The sequence below is a fragment of the Mytilus californianus genome, unplaced genomic scaffold (assembly GCF_021869535.1).
Source record: "Mytilus californianus isolate M0D057914Y unplaced genomic scaffold, xbMytCali1.0.p SCAF_14, whole genome shotgun sequence".
Lineage (NCBI taxonomy): Eukaryota > Metazoa > Mollusca > Bivalvia > Mytilida > Mytilidae > Mytilus > Mytilus californianus.
This window is the reverse complement of record NW_026262626.1, coordinates 17,435,759-17,456,839: the sequence shown is the minus strand read 5'-3', so window position 1 is coordinate 17,456,839 and position 21,081 is coordinate 17,435,759.

Here is a 21,081-nt window from a genome sequence, read left to right as displayed (position 1 = left end):
CAAACGGACTGATCATGATGGATTAATGTTGATAAATCTAAATCGGTAGGTCACATACGCGAAATGTGAACCGGATTTCAGTTACGACATAAAAAAACGACACACCGGTTATCACTGGCATTTATTAAAATTTATTTGTACGCAAATCCAAAATAGTATAGTATCTGAAAAATATCAATATACACTGCAGAGATGGTTTCATTTAGGTCAATTTTGCATTCCTTATTATAAGATCACAAAAGGAGGATAATGCATTTATAAGAGGTGATACTTACAAATTTTATGGTAATTGCTGTGAAGTTTATTTTCAGAGAATAGATGGTTACAGCATAAACAATCTTATATACTAATTATCAATTTGTGTATGACATTTTCAAAACCAATTAGATATTATGAGATTTGATCCCGGAATGTTTGCAAAACCTGGTCTCATAGATGATTTATTACACAAGTATCCTATGTCTTGGGATTTGAAGATTTCGAATATTTTGTAAAGTAATGTTGAGATAAATTCTAATCAAAACAATTATTTGATTAACAAGCTATTAATTTGTATGACTTTTAATCTTTAAAAAGAAGCTGAATCTTATCTTCAATCAACTATATGATGTATACTTCCTTTTATGTGAATGTCACGTGTTTTGGTATAATATGTTGCACTTTGTAAATACAGCTGTTTCTCAAACCACGCCTTTTTTGGGGAGATATATAATATTCATAGAAAATTAATTTTGTTGACGTATTGTTTCCCAGTTATGATCTTTATGTTTCGTCTCGTAGAGAAATAACTTGGAAATGTTACCAGTAAATTTGAATATGCATAATAGTCATATTGAAATCTGTGGAAGTCCTAAAGTAAAGGCAAGGGCAGTACAAAATGTTAGTGTATGTTTAAACTCTTAAAAGTTCGGGCATATACACGTTCAAAATATCCCGCATGCCCTTTATTTTGACATTTGAAAAAAATATAGTAGTGCATATGAACTTTCCATTCTAGGAATTAATTTTTTTCAAAACTTCATAGTAAAAGTGGTACAGGTTTAGGGAAATTGCATTGTCGATATCTACAGAAATGCAACCTATATTGGGTGAAAAAAGAAAACATACAGAATTTCACCAAATCTGGTTTATCTCAGAGATTTTAATGACATTAACTCGTATATGAAGTTTAATAAATATTTCATGAAGATTCAGAAAATTCTGGGCCTTAACTATGATGACTCAGCATAAATTCACAGTTTACAGTATGCATAGTTTACTTAAAGCCCTATATGCAAACCAAATTCATAATATATGCATATTTGTAATTTAAATTGTTAGGAAGTGCTTATTGTTACTCTTCGCAGTAATTGAAACTCATAGATCCTTCCTGCAAATTATTGGTAGGATGTTTTTGTCCTGTCGATAACCCAAAAGTAAGCCGTAACACCTAAATGTGCTTTTTTGTGACCGCGGTATAAACAATACAAGCTAGAAATACAAAAAAATAACTAAATAAAACTTACAATAGTATGTTTTATCCTACATGTCCTAAATATGTTCTAAATATTCCATATTGCTAAAAACAGCAGAATAATTTACGAAATTTGAGGCCCCAGGGGCAAAAAACCGAGAAAAATGCCTACCCATGGGTCATAAAACAAATAATTTAACTTGTAAATGCTATGATTTTATTATTTTAAAGGTCTTTTGTATAGAAAACAATAACTGTGGTTGGAAGTTCTGCAAAAAATCAGATGTTAGTAGTCATTTCTATAAACTTTATGTGAATTCATACATCATACTGGTATCTTCATACATACAATTTTTGCAAATATGGTTTTGTTAAAACACTTCTAGTTAATATATTAGCTAAATTATGTTAAATATATGGTAAGAATTAATACTGTTGTGACAAGATTTCTAAACTGACAATTTGAGGCAGAAATTGTGAATTTCCATTGATAAATAGGCATACAGTAAGATGTGGACTGGAGACAGAGGCAGGATTGGATACTTCATATAATCTTGATTGTTGGAATGATTAACTGCCAAACATTACATTTATAGTATTCTGAAATGCTTTCAATTTGTTATCAGAATAGGTTCAAACAGGTTATAGACAATTCATGCCAGAAAACATGGACATAGGGTAAGCTGGCAAAAATTAAAGTCTTGGTTTCAAATTCTTTAAAAAAATAAAAACAGGGTCGGGGGTATGAAACGTACTGTAAAAAGTATATGCAGTGACTATAATTCTGATAAATAAGTATTGTTGTGAGAAAAAGTGTTTTAGAGAGTTTTCTATTTGAATAAATGTTAGTATAGGTTGCACTTTGTAAATACAGGTGTTTCTCAAACCACGCTTCTTTTGGGGAGATATATAATATTCATAAAAAATAATTTTGTTGACGTTCTGATTCCCAGTTACATGTATGATCTTTATGTTTCCTCTCGTGAAACATAACTTGGGAATGTTACCAGTAAATTTGCATACGCATATCAGTCATATTGAAATCTTTGAAAGTCCTTAAGTAAAAGCAAGGGTAGTACAAAATGTTAGTGTATGTTTAAACTCTTAGAGGTTCGGGGCATATACACGTTGAAAAGATGCCGCACAGCGGTATATTTTGACATTTGAAAAAAATAGTAGTGCATATGAACTTTCCATTACAGGATATAAATTTTTTTCAAAACTTCATAGTAAAAGGGGTACAGTTTTAGCCGTAAAGGGAGTTCCTATGGGAAATTGCATTGTCGATATTAACAGAAATGCAACCTTTAATAGAGATGACCATGATTTTGAGAAACGAACGTATCTCGACAAACGAACATAATAGAAGCGGTGATTGTATGTTTACAAAACGTACTTTAAACTACAAAATGTTATTATTTGGGTGGCATGTAATCATGATAACAGATAGAAACGCATAAAAATTACCGAGTGTCAAAAGGTTTCATAATATAAATGAAACACGATCAAAAGTTTCTGCAAGTGTTACATATCTTACGATACAATGTGGTTAAAGTGTTGTTGAAAGCACGATGAAATGTACATCACACATAGGATTATTCGAGTGCCCCGACGACTTTTGCAATGCTCATTTAGAATTGCGTTTTCGTTTATTATTTAATTCGCATTAATTAAAACTAAACTTTGGTTTGGACTATTTCTTAATTGTAATTCGAATTAAATTGAATCACGTGTCAACCCAGCATAAATACACTCATTGACAATGCGATTTAAAAGTTAACGTTCGGACAGTAAAGAGAATTTGACACGCATTGCGATTCGTATCAGAATTTACGTATGGACGTAAAACGTTTCGAATGCGAATTAAACTAATTCGAATTAGTAAATGAGAATTGAATTCGAATTACGTGTAAACGCAGCATCAATTTACCCGACCTAAGGCCTCTATTGCATTGTATTTCTCGTCCTCAACATGGATCCAACAATAAATAAATCATTCAATCAAGTTTCAAACAAATAAATCTATCAGTTTACAAAAAAGTTATGATTTCTGTGTTTTTTTATCTGTCACCTGAACCGCTGGGGATGACAAAACTTGTTGAATGCTAAAAACACCAGTCATAAAAGTAGATAACGTTTTTTTTTTTATGTGAGATTTAACTAGACACAAGGGTCCATTATTAACTCATACGAATACAGCTTTAAGGCTTAACTACTATGTACGAAACTTTTTTTTTTAATTCTGTCAGTATGCACATAATCATCGCATCTCCTCTGACATGTTTTTTATTTTTGCAATTATTAAAGTATGTTTCACGATTTGAGTTTCAAGTTTCATTGACTTCACAAAGTACCCAGAAGGCAAATAATGTGATCGATAACAAATATTACTTAGGAGATGATACGCCAAACTTGGTTTATTTCGGAATGTTGATATTTTGCCTTTCCGTTTTGCTCAGCTCACGTAGGAAAACAGGGTTTTTTCTGTGCCTTTTAGATGTATACATGAACCTAATGATATGGTGTAGAAATCACAGGCAAATAAGTAATTTTGTACCTATCAAAAACTTAATCTTTTTCCCAAAATTGTCGATTACCACATCACGGTGGGTAGGGTTGTCCTGCGAGAGAACGTTCTGTCCTGGTGATTTTGTTCTGACTTATGCTGGTGGATCCTGATTCTGTGCTGGTGGGTTTGTTTACATTTTATCAGAACTGCAATAAAACAACCGTTCTGTTGCTTAATTTCCCTCTGATACGTCCTAAGTACCATTTTGGGTATATTACATTGATTTTTTATTAAAATGTCATACTAAGGCGCCAAACGAAATTGTCCTGACGACATGCTGGTGATTAGAAAAACGGTCCTGGTTCTGTGCACCTATGTGCTGGTTCTGTGCCTTTATATTATAGTTAAAATTGGCAAAAAATCAAGATGATTTATGCAGAAAAAAGTGATATTAATAGAATATATATATAGAATATTTTTGGTGGATATTTCATATGAGCAAAGATGAGTCTATTTTGTTTTAATTTAATGTTTGAGAGGGGACAAGATCTTTTCTGTTAAGGTGTTTTATGCATTTTTGAACTTTTGTTAACCGTTATTTCGGAAATATATGTGCTGTAAACTGTTATTGACTAATTAGCTGTTATCTGTTTTCTAAACATTGAGATAATAGTAAACTGTTCTTATGAAAAGATGATTCACTGTTTTCTCATTTAAGATCATTCGAATTGCAATTATCGGTTTCAATATTTAAGATATACTGTTATCTGTTTTGAGCAAAATAAAATGATATTGACCTGTTAATTAAACCCCTCTTGCCCCCATTTTGAGATACGAAATTATGCATATGATTGGCGGGATTACGATAGTTTTGCATGACCATCAAAATACGGTGTAAAATATCGAACACCTATATAAAAAAGATTATATGGTATACTTGCCAAAGGACAAATTTCAATCAGGAACCAAACGAATCAGGTGTTAACAACTATACGTCACCGTACGACCTTCAAATATGACCCGAAATATCAAAATGTAAAAGGTTTTGCATAAAAATGGAGAGCATAAAATTATATAGAATAAAGGACTTTTGATCACGGCAAACTATCAGGTGATTCTAAGCACTTCTTAGATGAGTTTAGATAACAAATTCAGTGTAACCTAGGCATCCCGGATAGTGTTTTTTTGACAAATTTGTACGATACTGTAGATACTTTTCTTTTTAGTCAATTAAATGAATCTCAGCCTTGTTTCTGCGAGTTAGAATCATGTGTCCTTAGCAGCTTAAATCAGATCCTTTGTAACAATCTAGTGTTTACTAAAAGGATGACAATAATATTGTGGCTTTGTTTTTTTTTAAAGAGAGAGGGAGGTCAAGGTGAAAATTGCTCAGATTGGAAAAGTTTGAAATTTTAAAATTGTTGTTAAAAAATAATTTGATGCAGATGATCAAGAACTATTCTATTACTGCAGATGATAATTTTACTCTGAAAACTTTTTTTAAGAGGGAAAGAGGGTTCCCGTAAGTTATAAAACTGTATCTATTAGCAATTAAACATCGTTTGCTGTACCCTTAAACCTTTTGTCAACATAAATTTATTGTCTGATCTGTTGTCAGGGGGAATTTACGAAAGTTCAATAAAACTCTAAATACATTATTTAAATATTTCATGGAAGGGCAGACTTGTATTTGTCAGAGAATGAAGACTAGATAACCTAGATAACACATACAAAAAAAATATGCATTTTTGATAAAGAATTAAGGAGGAGTTAGTGAATAATGTGTCCTACTCTTCTTTTTTTTAAATATATTTAATGAATAAAAATGAAATATGCCTAAATTTTAATTGAAAATGAGTGAAAATGAGTGAACGCAAAAAAAAATCCCAGTAAGAAATACATCTTTTGTTATGGTTCATTTAAAGAAATTGAAAAATATGGCCGTTTTACAACACATTATCTACTATGTGTACAGAAAAACATGCATGTAGGAAAGTTTTAAGGCATGGTAGAACCGAGATATATAAAAGTTATATGAAGTCTATGTTTCAGAAAATTAACAACTTACCTGGATTTTGATGTGCATTTTTTTCCAGTCTGCAGAAGATAGCAAAATAAATGAACATATGGAACGCCACAGCTGTCTTATGTGGAGCTCTGATATAACGTTATGCTGTTTTATTATTACTTGATGATTTTTGTCTTTACATAGTATGGTTTTGACAATACGTAATGATGTTTTGATATAACTCAATATGGAATAGTCATCACTTAATGATATTTCGATATTACACGATATGGTTTCGTATTGACTTGATACAGTTTTGTCTTTACTTGATATGGTTTTGTCATTACTCAATGTGGTTTCACCATTATTTATTGTGGTTGATTCATTAGGCAATGTGGTTTTAATATTACTTGATGTGTATGTGACTTAAAATAATGTAGTTGTTACATTACATGATGTGGTTTTGTTATTTCGTATTGATGATTTGCCATTTCTTTATATGGCTTTAATATTACGTAATGATGCTTCAAAATTTGACGATTTTACACTACATGATGTGTTTGTTTCTGTATTTGATGTGGTTTTTTCATTCTTTGATGTGGTTATCACATTACTTGATGAGGTAAAACCACGTGACTAATCCGGAAAAACTAGTTCTATTTTTAGTTAGATTCTATGTTTGATGTGCCTTGGATGAGTGTAGCCATCCATTCGAGTTAGAGTTCAAATTAAAGTTCGGATTACTGTTCGAGTTAAAATTTTAGTTAGTTAGTTAAGTTAGAATTCAAGCCATTATTAGAATTAAAGTTCTAACTAGTATTGAGTTTCGAGTTGAATTTCGAGTTTGAGTCAAATTTAAAGGTAGAAATCGAGTTACAATAATGAATTCGACTTAAACTTTGAATTTGAGTCACCTTTTGAGGTTGAGTTCGAGTTAGAGTCGAATTTAATCTCGTTAAGATAAAGATATCAAGTTGAAATAAGAATTATACGAGTCCGTATTTAAATTTTCTATCGCGGACCAAGGTCTTTTAAAACCACATTGCCTAATGAATCAACCACAATAAATAATTGTGAAACCACATCGAGTAATGAAAAAACCATATCATGTAATGACAAAACTGTATTAAGTCAATACGAAACCATATCGTGAAATATCGAAATATCATTAAGTAATGACTTTTACATATTGATTTATATCAAAACATTGTTACGTAATGTCAAAACCATATTATGTAAACATAAAATATCATCAAATAATAATAAACAACATAACGTAATATCAGAGTTCCACATAAGACAGCTGTAGGGTTCCATATAAACACATGAGTTTTCTTTTGATACGGTCCACTCAGTTACACAGTTTAAATCACCTACTGTGGATTCATTATTATTCGTTGGATACCAATTTTCGTGGTTTTCGTTGGTACAGGTGAACCACGAATTCAAATGTTCAACGAATGACTAAATTTCTATGGGCTTTGTGTGCAGAGATAGACAAAACCACGAATTCAAATATCCACGAAAATGCAAGTTTTCCTCAATCCACGAAAATTGGTACCCACGAAAATAAATGAATCCACAGTATTGTTGGCAGATATCAATTGTCCATCTATTGTCCATTTAAATCAATACAAATCAGAATATGTATTATATAAGGGGCGCTTCTCAAACTTCTTTCTCAACTTAGTTTATTTTTCCAGATATTTGTCTGTACTCAGAGGGAAATTTGTAGCGTAAATACGGCCATATCGTGAAAAGTTTATGCTCAACCTTAAGTATTCGTAATAGCACGAAGCTTTTATTTTCGTGTGTCAAACACAGTCACCTTTCCTGTAGTAATGACTCATAACAAAGGTATTTCACTTCACCCATTTATTTCATGTTTTGATACTGTGAATTCATAACGTTATTATATCAACACGTAGCCTTAAGATATCTACAAAAAGATCGAATCTAAAGCCAAATAGATCTTACAATTTTTCATATTATACGTTTTCAGGACAAAACAATCAACTCAAACACGCCTAAACGTAAAATGTGTTCTCGACTGTCTGTAAAACGATAAGAAAATTGCCAATTATAAGACCCCCCCCCCCCCCCCCCACCAGAAAAGAAAATTGTTGTTAGGAGCAGAGATGGAAATTACACCTTTAAAGATCAATATTTTATCTGTTTGTGTAGGTTTTCTTTCTCAGTTGAATTTATGATTATACATCTTCAAGTTCGAGGAGTATTTTCAAATACCGAAATCAGCTGTTTTGTTAAATGTTCTAAGATGCAAAAAACTTAAATTTAATACACCTACATTTAATTTTTATTTAATTTTTAAGGGAAAAGGGTGGGGGGTAAGGATGAACAATTTTGTCCTGATTTTTTTTAGTTGTAATCTCTGTACTGATTTTTTTTTTTTCACACTATTCGGTCCAAGTTTTTTTTATTGGTTTATCCGGACTTTTTTTTTAGATTGTCATCGTGCCCTTTTTTCCCAAGGAGCTCATTCTGCCTTGTTTTAACTCCAAATATGGTTGATGACCCCTGATGGTATCAAAAAGATTTCTACAAATTTTAATAATTTTTGGAAAGATATTTTACTAAACTGGAATATCCTAAACACTGTCACTAATGACACTGTTGAAGGGATCATGAAACAATCCATATGGCTAAACAAGAGTTTGACAATATATAATAAAACTGTCTTTTACCAGAGTTGGGTTGAATCAGGAGTTTTCTTGGTAGGTGATTTACTTTACTTTAAAGGAATTCTGCAGAAAATATAATCTTAATATTAATTTCCTGGAATACCATTCCAGTGGCGGATCCAGAGGGGGGCGTAGAGGGCGTACGCCCCCCCCCCCTCCCCCTTTGCTTGCACTTTTTTTTTTTTTTTTTTTTTGTAAAATGATTAATCAGTAATCAGACTAGACTTCGTGAACTTTGCCATTTCCCGTGTATTTAATTTTTATGCGACAATTCTTTACTTATAAAGATATTTTTCGCTCGTATTTAATGTTATATATTATTGATTATGTCAAAGTCATGTGATTCTCTACGGTGGAGCTGACCAGTTCGTCGAAAAAAACGTCACTCAGTCATTTTGAAATTCAAATCACAGTAACACATTGCTTAGGCTGAGGATGACAAGCACGACGCCTTCAAAGCGACAAAGTATTGAGCAAGAACGTATTGAATTCTATTTCACAATTCCACCCAACAGAAAGTAATACTCTATTACACTCTCATGAAAAAAAAGTTCCACAGCAATATTATTTACCTACGAAAACATGTTTAACCCCACACGCCCCAGCCCATTAATAACATTGCTGAATAGTGATCCCCAGTCAGTAAGCTATAGATATAGATTTAAAGTCTAAGGTACGGACCATTTGATCTGAGGGGGCAGTCTGAGATTTTTAAGAGAAAAAATTCCGACCCTGATTTTTGCCTTAAACAAAAATTCTGGCCGTATCTGGATTGAAAACAATAATCTTGTCCACTTTTTTGCTATTAGAAAAAAATATTTTCAACAGAATTATTTAGCATTAAATGAACATGATGAATAAAAAACGGACGTAATTTTTTTTTTGGGGGGGTTGCATGTGAATCCCATATCTGACCGGAATGTCTGTTTCGCCGAACTGATATACTGAATACTTTTTCAAGGCCCGACTGCATCCTGCCTGCTGGGTGTGGCCTATATGTCTCCATGTGTCGACCGTCATTTACAACTTCATTGTCATTTCCGACTAATTCGTAGCCTTTGGTTGATTTGGAACCCCTCACTTCCCTTGTTGGGTAAAACATTTCAACCAAACATTTGGATGAAAATTGCTTGTTTGTCTTTCTTCGTGTCGGTCGTATCGTAAATTTCATTGAATAGCCGTATATCTTGTTTACAACAAGAAATCTGTGAGGTTATGCTAACTAACCATACAACAAACGATAATTTTCCATGTCCATTTTTTACTGACAAATCCCACATCAAATATATTAATTAGTACATAGCTTTGGATCCATCCAATCATTTCATAATAGACAATTGGTGGAGAGAATACGGCACCAAAAATGTCCAACCCCTACACTTTAACTATAAAATGCATTTTACACTTATTTTATGTTTTTTAGCCAAAAAAAGGTCCACAAATTTTTTTCGCCTCGCTCCGCTCGGCGAACTTTATTACTACGCCCCCCCCTTTCCAAAATCCTGGATCCGCCCCTGCATTCTATACTTCATATGATACCAAAAGCCTGGAAAGATCTAATCACTACTAAAGAGAAAATTATTCACATATCTAATAATAAATTTGAATTTATTAAAAACAATAAAATGTCATGTCAATTCTTTTATAAAAAAATTCTTGTCAATGTATACAGAACGTCCTACAAAACAAGAAGACAAAATGTGTAAAGAACTAAGCACTCATACAGAAAATTGGGATTTTATTTATAGTATAACCTTTTGTTGCACTAAAAATAACAAATCTAGTATGTTCCAGTTTAAGATTTTACATAGAACTCTCGCTACAAATGCATTATTGCAGAAATATGGGTTAAAAGAAACTAACTTATGCAGTTTCTGTAATGAAACTAAAGAAACTATAAGTCACCTTTTCTGGGAATGTACACAAGTAAGAAATTTATGGTTAGAAATTGCAGCACTTTTTATTGCGGAAAATATTGTTCTTGGATCAGAGTCTTGGGATGTTTCCCTAAACTTATTCACTATTCTGATTAAGTATTACATTTATACATGTCGCTTTAACACTTCATTACCGACTCTTACAGGTGCGATAGCTATGATTAAAAATTCCTATCAAATAGAATAAAATATCTACCTCCTTTACAGACCCCCTAAAGCAAGAGAGAAATTTGATAGTAAATGGGAATTGATTAAAAACTTAGTTTACATGTGAGGAGAGATCTTTCTTTTTTGTACTCACTTTAGACTTTATAATAATTCATGTAGAATTAATAATATGTTGATGCACATCACAACTGGACAGTGATCATGATTTGTGTGCATCATGACATTGTTATTCATGGTGTTTATTGATATTGTTATATATATATATATATATATTGATATACTTGTTTTTGCTTGATTGTATTTGAATAATCTCCCCTTGACTTTGGTTGTCATTTACTGTTGTTATTTATTCTATGATTCTGTCTAACATGTCCTGTCTGACCCTTATCTGTTAATGATCTCTGGTGGCCTCTCCTGATACCTCTCATGTTCAACATCATTGTATTGACAGTGATGCATGTGGCTAGAGGAGAAGGTTGATGCCGTTTTTAACCTTACCAACATATTCATGTACTCTAATCCAGAGTGATAACTGATGAGTATGATTTAGCAGATAATTATCATATATATAAATTATTAAATATAAAATTAGCATATCTAACTTTTTAATTTTAGACTGTTATTGAAATTTTTTATATTAATACATGTATTATAAATTATCTATATATTTATGTTACACAATGCTTGATGTTTTTTCAGATAAAATAAAAATACATTACAAAAAAACCTCAAAACTCATGTCCTGGCTTTTTTGCATCCTAGCCAAAAATACCAGTTAGTATCTTCTGAATGTAGTGTAGCTGGGGATGTGGTGGAAAGCGCAAACAAACGTGTTAAATTAAGCCCTGTCACGAGTGCTTAAAACTTGTGGTTGTCACTGGTGGCTATCTGTAATATTTGGGTTCTGCTCAAATTTGTATTCAAAATCAGTGTGAATGTCTTCATTGTTTAATCGTTTTCATTTTTATAGCTAGTATTTATTATGGTTTTTGCTCGATGTTGATAGTCATACCGGATGACTTATTCAATACATATGTAGTAAAAGAGGGACGAAAGATACCAGAGGGACAGTCAAACTCATAGGTCGACAAAAAACTGACAACGCTATGGCTATAAAATGAAAAGACAAACAGACAAATAATAGTACACAAGACACAGCATAGAAAAAACTAAAGACTAAGCAACACGAACCCCACCAAAAACTTGGGGTGATCTCAGGTGCTCCGGACATTAGGTCTTTAAAAATGGGACGAAAAATGCCAGAGGGACAGTCAAACTCATAGATCGAAAATAAACTGACAGCGCTATGGCTAAAAATGAAAAAGACAAACAGACAAATAATAGTAAATAAGACACAACATAGAAAGCTAAAGACTTGGCAACACGAACACAACAAAAACTGGGGGTGATCTCAAGTGCTCCGGAAGGGTAAGCAGATCCTGCTCCATATGTGGCACCCGTCGTTCCTCTTTTGCTACATATGTATTTAAAAAAAAGACAGTGTAAGAGACATTGAGGAATATGAGGGAGAAGGAGATACATTTTGTAATTATGATGATAAAGATAATGAAGATGAAGAAGAACCTCATGATGATGGGGAAAACAAGACAATAAAATTGAACCACCTGCAAAGAATCAGAAAAAATATTATAATAGGTTCTCTTCTGAGTCAAAGAGATGCAGGGTCAAGTTTACAATTTTCTTCAAAACATGTACACTTGCACTTCATTTTGAAATTAGAGATATTGACTTCTAAGAAGTTTGTGATGATATAATTGATTAGGTCTTTGCTAATCACATTATCGAATTTTTTTAGAACAATGGAAGACCTGAAAACTGTGAAGGTTTATATAATTAGCAGTTGACAGAATAAACCACCACATCTGGAATGTTATTTCCCTAGGAGCTCAAACTGCTGTTAAGAAAGTGCAGTTTCCGAGAAAAAAAAATTATACTTCAAGCAGCAACTATTTTGACTATAATCGTCAACAAAATGGCACTTGACGATAAAGTTTGGCTATGGCAGAAACCAAGGTGGCGGCTTCTCTACATGTGGTGGAGGAGTCCACAGAGGTTGCAGAGGTGACTTTCAAGAAGGAAAAGGTCGAGGTTCAGGTCAAATTGAAAAAAAAACTCCCGGAGAAGAGGAAATCCACAGAAGTTTTAGATACATCAAATGAAGTAAGTCATTGTTTTATAGCTAACTCACTGAAAAGGTTTTCAAATGAATAGGATAAGATTACCTCGCACAAATTTATTTTAGACATAGTAATCCATTGTCATATAGAGGTCATACATAATGTCGAACTTAAGTAAAACAAATGTAATGTAAAATCTGTTTTTAACTCAAATGAAAGTGATATTGTCTCAAATGAAATAAAAAAAAGTTACTGGCGATTAATGATATCAAAAAAGTTCATTCAATAAAAGACCAGTTTCTATGGCTCATTTTTTAAAAGGCCTAAAAAGAATAGAGAATATAGAAGGATTTTGAATCTTAAAAAGTTAAATGAATTCATTGAGTATCATCAATTAAAAATTGACACTTTTGACTGTGCCTTCAAACTTGTTACGAACAAATCATATATGGCTTCTATTGATTTAAGACATGCTTACTATAATGTCCATATTGCTGAAGAACATCAAAAGTTTTAAAGATTACATTGGAAGGGAAAACATTTTTAATACACATGCTTACCTAATGGGATTTCCTCCGCACTTATTGTATTTACTAAATTATTAAAACCAGTATACTCTAATCTTAGAGTTTTAAGTCATGTAAATGTTGGTTACAGAGACGATCGTCTTTTATTAGTAGAGACTATAGAAGAATACATAAAAATGTAAACGGCACAATTGAATTAAATTAGGATTTGTCATACATGAGGACAAATCTTTGTTTCAACCATCAAAACAAAATCTATTCTTGGGTAATATTATTGATTTAGAAAAAATGATTACAACTCTTATTGAAGCTAAACATACAAGTCATAGGACTTATATTATCACCATTCCCTACAGTTGAATTCGGTATATTGGTTTATCGGATCCTTGAAAAGTGTAGTCTTGGAAATCAGGTTCAGGGAAACAGTACCAAGTACTAGGAAATGTTTCATATTGTAACACAAACATATTAATTGCTTTGAAATTTCTGTATTCAAGGAAGGTAATATTGGTTACGGTAGCTTAAATTTGGTTCGAGGAGCACTTTCGTCTTTAGGACTTACTGTTGACGTCATTCAATGGTCATACGATACATGCAAGCAATTTTGAATCTTCGTCTTCCCAGACCTAAATATGAATCTAAATGGGACGTTAATAAAGTACTTATATTTTGCGTAGCTTATCACCAGTGCAATATTTGAAATTAAAAGATTTAACTTTAAATCATTGCTATGTAAATAGCTTTGACAAATGCAACTCGTGCTCAATCAATTCATTTAATGAATATTAATAATGTACATAAAGTGAAGCAACGATTTGTTATTGTTTTGAATGAACTTATAAAACAAAGCCGACCTTGTTATAAGGAACCAACTGTTAATATTAAGGCTTATCCTCAAGATAGGAAACTTTGCGTATAAACGATGTACCAAGAATATACATTTCGTACACAATATTTTAGGGGGAAACATGGCCGTTACTTTAAGTTATGTCAAACCACATGAACCTGCTTCACAAGAGATACAATTTGTAGATGGTCAAGAGTAGTAATGACGAAAGCTAATATTGACATAACAATTTTCAAACTTCACAGTGTTAGGAATACAATAGTTTCCAAAACAAAGATGAATGCAGTACCTATGTATCATATTCTACAAAAAATTTGGATAGTCAAATGCAAAAAATTTTGTGAAATATTATAACAAAAAAACGATTGTAAAAGATGAACATTCTTTTTGCCTTAATGTGTTGAAGAATTAATCATTGGGTAAGAGATTATACAATTATTATCCTTATTGTTCAGTTTTTATCATTATGGCTTTAAAGTCTCATTTAGTCCCGTAAGTGTTAAAACGAAATAAAAGTAAACAATTAAACGAGTCTTACCTTGGTAAAAGGAAGTTTAATTGGAATTGTATGAGTTGTGTAAACACTGATGGGATTAAATGCCACACCCTTCCTCCCTAGTTTACGGGAGAACCAATATGAAGCTATTGTGGTTTACCTATGTATGTATCTTCTTCATTATTTCGTTGAATGTTATAATGATAAAACCGTATTTTGAAGACTGAAGTTCACACATGCACATCACAATCTCATTTAATCCCATCAGTGTTTACAAAACTCATTAATGTAAGAAATGTTTATCCAAGGTGACACTCGTTTAATTGTTAAATTAAATTTAATTATGAAATAATATATCGGTTTTACCTGTCAAAATATGTATCAATTATATATGATATGGTCCTAGTCATAAATTTAATTTTTACAAAACATACAATTTTCGAAAAAATCAGGCTATTCTACCTCAGAATTAGGTTACTTTAAAATCTGTATTTGCCAAATTGTTAAGGAATTTGGATCCCAAATGCTTTTCAACTTTTTCATTTGTTTGGTCTTAATTTTTTTTATTCGAGCGACACTGATACGTATCTTGTACACAAACCCACGTCTGCATTATAAAATTTCAATACGGGTATCTATTATGCGTTTATTAATGTGCTGAAAAAAAACCAGAAACATGTGAACATACCGTGCAGTTAATTTTGACACGTTTTAAAAACCCGTTTCTACAAGGAAATCCACGACTAAGTCACACAATGTACTACGCGAATACACATTAAGTGTGTACATATTTTACCGGATAAATAACTATAACTAGACGCAACATTAATGAAAAAAGTAACTTAATTAAAATAAAAAACGAACTCCAAGGAAAATTCAAAACCGAACGCAAAATCAAAAGTCAAAAACATCACATAATGGTAGTCGTATTCTGACTTTTTAAATGCATATTTACTTAGGTGTGCGATTTTTTTCTAAATAAGATTATGATTCAAAGAGGTATATAGGGCAGAAAAATCAAAACCTGGAACAGATTAGAAATCACCAACATAAGAATTTATTAAGTACTTCAAACGAATTTTTGACAATAATTCCACTATTTTCAAAGGTCGTATTACCAGGTTTTTGTTTGTACCAAGTGAAACAGTAAGTAGAATAGACAGTTTAGTAGCGGAACAATGGCTTGAAAACAAAATAAATCTATATTTGTAAGGCTTTTTGTGTAGCCTTGGAGCCAGTACATAGTTGGAACTTTCATTGTATTTGGTTCTGCTTGTAACGAAGTAGCTTTAATTTTATGTTTGTTACAGATGTCATTTTTCCGACAATTAGAATGTTGGTGAATTCGTGATTACCTTTAGCAGAACCTCAATGTAAAATATACGTCAAACAATAAAGATTCCATTAGCCCTCTTATCAGTTTGGACAAAACAAACTTCCTTGGCGAGTTCTTTTAGCTAATGTTTGATACGAGAAATAGGGTTATTATGGTTGTTGTTAGGAGTAACAAAAATGTTAAATGTTGTATACGTATATCAACTAAGCACATTAGTGAACCAAGAATGAATCTCATTTTTTGGGCAGCTTATTCTCGTTTTATCCATTTCGAGCAAAAAGTACACAGTAAATCGTTGATGATGTTACGACACTCATTCCAATTAATAATTGACGGGGGGGAGGGCGATTTGTAGGTCCTTTACTGGGGAACGATTTCAAATCTCGGTCACGAAACGATGTTCACGTCTCCTGTTATTACATTAGAACTGGGGGCCATATATGTATTCGGATAACTGCAGTTTCATTACGTGTGTTTTGTCACTGATATGTACATCTTTACACACTTCGCTATAATTAAACAAATATTTCCTGGTAAATTCTTATAAACATTACAAATAAGATGGAGTATAGCGAATTTTTTTCTTTAACGACGATCAATTTTGGGAAACACTTTAGAATAACAAAAAGGTCTACAAATTATGTATAAGAGCAGAATTTCAGTAATAAGACCTTGCAATAAAATCATTCACTACAATTCTAAAATGATAGAGTATTCATCTGATACTTTCATCGCATGTAAAATAAATACATAAGAAATCGATAACACTCTCATTATTTCAGTTTGCATGTGTTTCGTTTCTCAATCACTTTCCAACTAAACCTTATACCAGATTTCTAACATAAATTATTATTATAACAGAAAACAAATAAAAACATGTAAGACGTATCCTATTGTATTCAATTGTTTAATTTTAATCCTTCATTCTATCAATTTTACTATTTATAAATATATACATTATGCTCGAATGTTAGTATCAATGAATCAATTCTTACCTTCGTAACATATTTGACATGGTGTCAAGTTGAAATATTTCCCTATTGATGTTGGTTTATTTGTACACAGAATTAAATATTGGCGGCCTGACTTGTTTGATGATCTACTTTTAATGTAACTAAGAAGCGTAGACAACCGAGCCGTTATACATAAATTATGACGTAGACATATCTATGTCACCCAATGCTTCACTGGCTTTCTTTTCATTGAATATGTACATGTGCAATGCAGTATTATGTTGTAATTACTTTGATTTAAATCTCAAAATATAGGTGAATAAAACAAGTCGTCTCTTTATCTTTTCTTTCGTGATGCAAATAAGTTATTTAAAGTTTGAAAATAATAATGAGAATTTTAAAACATGCGGATTGAAACGTGATGTTTACATCGTGTGTTGTTTATTTCCACAAGACTGTGCGCATCAGAAAAAAATCGTATCATAATTACAATGAATATAATAAAAGTAGGATGTAAACATTAAAGAACGATGCCCAACCACGGTTATATTAGTGTTTCTGTTGTTCCATTGTTTTACTTTTAAGGTTGATGTGTTTATCCCTGTTTTAATTTGTAACCGGAATTTGTTTTCTCTCAATCTTTCTATGACTTTTGAACAGAAGTATACCAATGTTGCCTTGATTTGACATAAATGCCATTTGAATTTTTACAATTTGATATTGTATAATTGTCTGTAAACATGACACACATAAGACAAATTCATCTTATTAACTTTTTATTTTTTTCTGTTAAATACTTTCGTTTTCGAGGGTACTGAATTGTATACGCATATGTACAGTCACTGTGGTTTTTTTAAAACGTCGGATGAATTGAATGACCAATTGCAATTAATGATAACTTGAAACAAAATATGTTTAAATGATGATGTACTAATATTTGAATTTTGCGTGACATTTAGATATTTATGAGATTTGGAGATAAAAGCAATTCTTCGTTTGTTTCAGTTAGATTTTTTCGCAATGTAAATAAAGACTCGTACGGTTGTGGTGTTCCAATGGTTGACGACTGCATGTTGCCATGCTCTACTAACTTTCTGTGACATTTTTTTGCAATGGGTTGGTGTCTCATAGACCTATACATTTTAATAGTGTTTTTGCTTAATTATGGTATACCTAAGTTCACATGCCAATTGTTAAAGGACCTTTAGCTTTCAAATTCATATTCACCGATATTACTCAAATTCTCATAGCTAATTTGTGACAAACTAAAACGTATATTCAAAATACAATAAGTCGGAAATAAACAATTAACAATTCATGGACAAATAATACGTATCAGCATTTGGTGTATATTTTAGTCTATACACCATCTAATTGACCACCAAAAAGACCTCCGACGATGGCCGAAAGTCAAGTAACCTGATATAAACACAAACACACACATGGATTGCAATCATGAGCAATTTAATTTTCTAGGTCTGTTTGATCATGTTGATTTCATGTTATAAGTTAAAAACATAATTCACTCATTGTTGTTGTGTAAATGGATTTTTTTTTATTTCAACTTATTTCTATTTTTACTCTATATATACCAGAACGTTTTCCCGTGAATTCATAATTGACAGCGTCCTTACTAAAATGTGATATACATTGAGAAGATCTAGTTTTCAGTTTTTACGGGGGAGGTAATTTTTTATCACTAGATTTCTCCATGTACGCATGTTAATAAAGCGGTAAATGAGAAAGTAAGTACCTAAATAAAATGACAAAGTTTCCATTACCGTTCATTTAGTCAAAACAAAAGCTTTGATATAAGCACATCCAAGAATTCTGTATAATGTCTTATTATAAATATTAGATGGTATGCATGTTCTGATTTAATAACGCACGTTTAGAGCGGAAAGCCTCATGCACCCACCTGGATTAGACTTATGAACAAATTATACAATAAACAGATCGATACCGCTTTGTCCCACAATCTGTGATATCTTTCATACCAACACAAACGAGAAGCAAATTTTTTTAACAATTATAACCAAAATAAATCGGTATTTGTACTTCAAAGGCGTCCAGATATTATTTTTCAAGCATTCAGATTATAGTAATTGATCTACTCCTATCCTTAACACACGAAAACAAAGATGTCTCTATTCAGTACAAATTTACCAGTAATTTCATGTCTGTTTGATGAAGAACCAAAATATGTTATATGCTACGAAGGTACACCTAGTTACATCACAAAGTGTCCATTCTATCAAGGGTTGCATAATAAAACTTCAAGTATATATCGCGCGAGTAGAGCGATTCCAACTTCATTCACATCATGTCGATGTCAGCGTCAACTTCTAGACCACCATCAGATGATGAAATTCCTCATAGAGTGCAAAAAACAAACAGTTTCCATCTGAGATTTGATGGGTCCGACTCTGAAGAAGGCGAACTACCACCACTTAAAAAGGTCAACAGAACTAGTACTCCAAATCATAAGGAAAGAACCGGTGTGTGTCCTGACGAGTCTATTGGAGATGTTTCGTCTTTGATGGAGGTAAGGAGTAGTGATAACGTAAATAATAAGTACTAGTAATTATTCATTTTTTGTACTAATTCTTAAAAAAACAATTGTCCAATTTCATACTACCACAAGGAACAGTGATAAGGTAAATAAAGCTTATTGAGAACCAGTTAATCTTAGTCTCATCAATCTCTCGCCGTTTAAATATCCACACATTAAATTTTGAAACATATTACAAAGTTTTCCCCGCAGAAGCCAATTTTTTACAAGTCCAACTCTTATCGTACTCCCCCCTCCTTTTATATAATTTCCTGTATCCGCCTCCGATTCATATGCCATTTTGTGAAATGGTTATAATTGGTATAACGTACTTCAGATACAGAAACATTAACTCATATGTATCGGTTCATATAAATAATGTACTGTCAGTGATAGTTGCGTACAAAATGTACGTGTACTAAGCTGAACACAATATCTATAGAAAACACTATATATTGAAAACACTTTTTGTTGCAGGGAGTGCTTTCAGAGCTGAAGATACTCTCAAAGAAAGTTACTGATTTGGATCAAACCGTAAAGAACACAGATATTAAAATAGATCAGATTTTGGAAAGGCTAGCTGAGACCAACACCAACAAGACTGTCAAAGCAAGTGCTGCTCCTGAGGTTCCAGCTCAGGTTCAGGTAATGTAAAGATAAATAATAATTCTTCCCATTACATAAGTAAAGGATTTAACAATATCTATACGGGTGCTCACGACAATGATTTTATTATGTAACGCACATTTTTGTATATCGTGTTTGTATGATACAAGATTATTGGAAAAGGTGAAAATCTTTCATGAATTACTGCTTAATATTACCATTTTTGGGCTATATAATTGTCTGTTCCGGAATTAATTTGGCCATTGAAACAGAGGAACATACATAATTAAGTATTCCTACCAAAAGTTCAACTTATTTCGACTTTAATATAAGTTTGGTGACAAAAAAAAACTTCCCTTGGTTTATCTCCGTCAATTCCGGTAGGGTAATTTTAGAGATAAGAATATACTACAACTGCATGAATTCATAGGCGGATGCAAGGGGGGGGGGACTGGGGGCCCGCCCCCCCTTTCGTGGGAAAAATTTGGTTGATTATATAGGTAATCACTGAAGCATGACTGGAGCGGCTCTCCTTTTAGGTCAGTCAGCGCCCCCTCCCCTTATGAAAAGTTCTGGATCCGCCACTGATGATATACGATATATATACATATATAATTTATATACATTAGAGGTGGTGTTCTCGAAAGTATCCTAATATTCGTCCTAAGACACAATTTTAAAATTAACGCGGTCATCTTAGGACACTTTTAAGTTGTGTTTCGATGCTATCTAAGATGTATCTTATGTTAGGACGTCCTAAAAATGTCCTCAGTGTTTTGTGATAAAATATTTAAGACAAATTTAAGACGTGTCATAAGATGGTTTTAGGACACGTCCTAATCCTAATTAA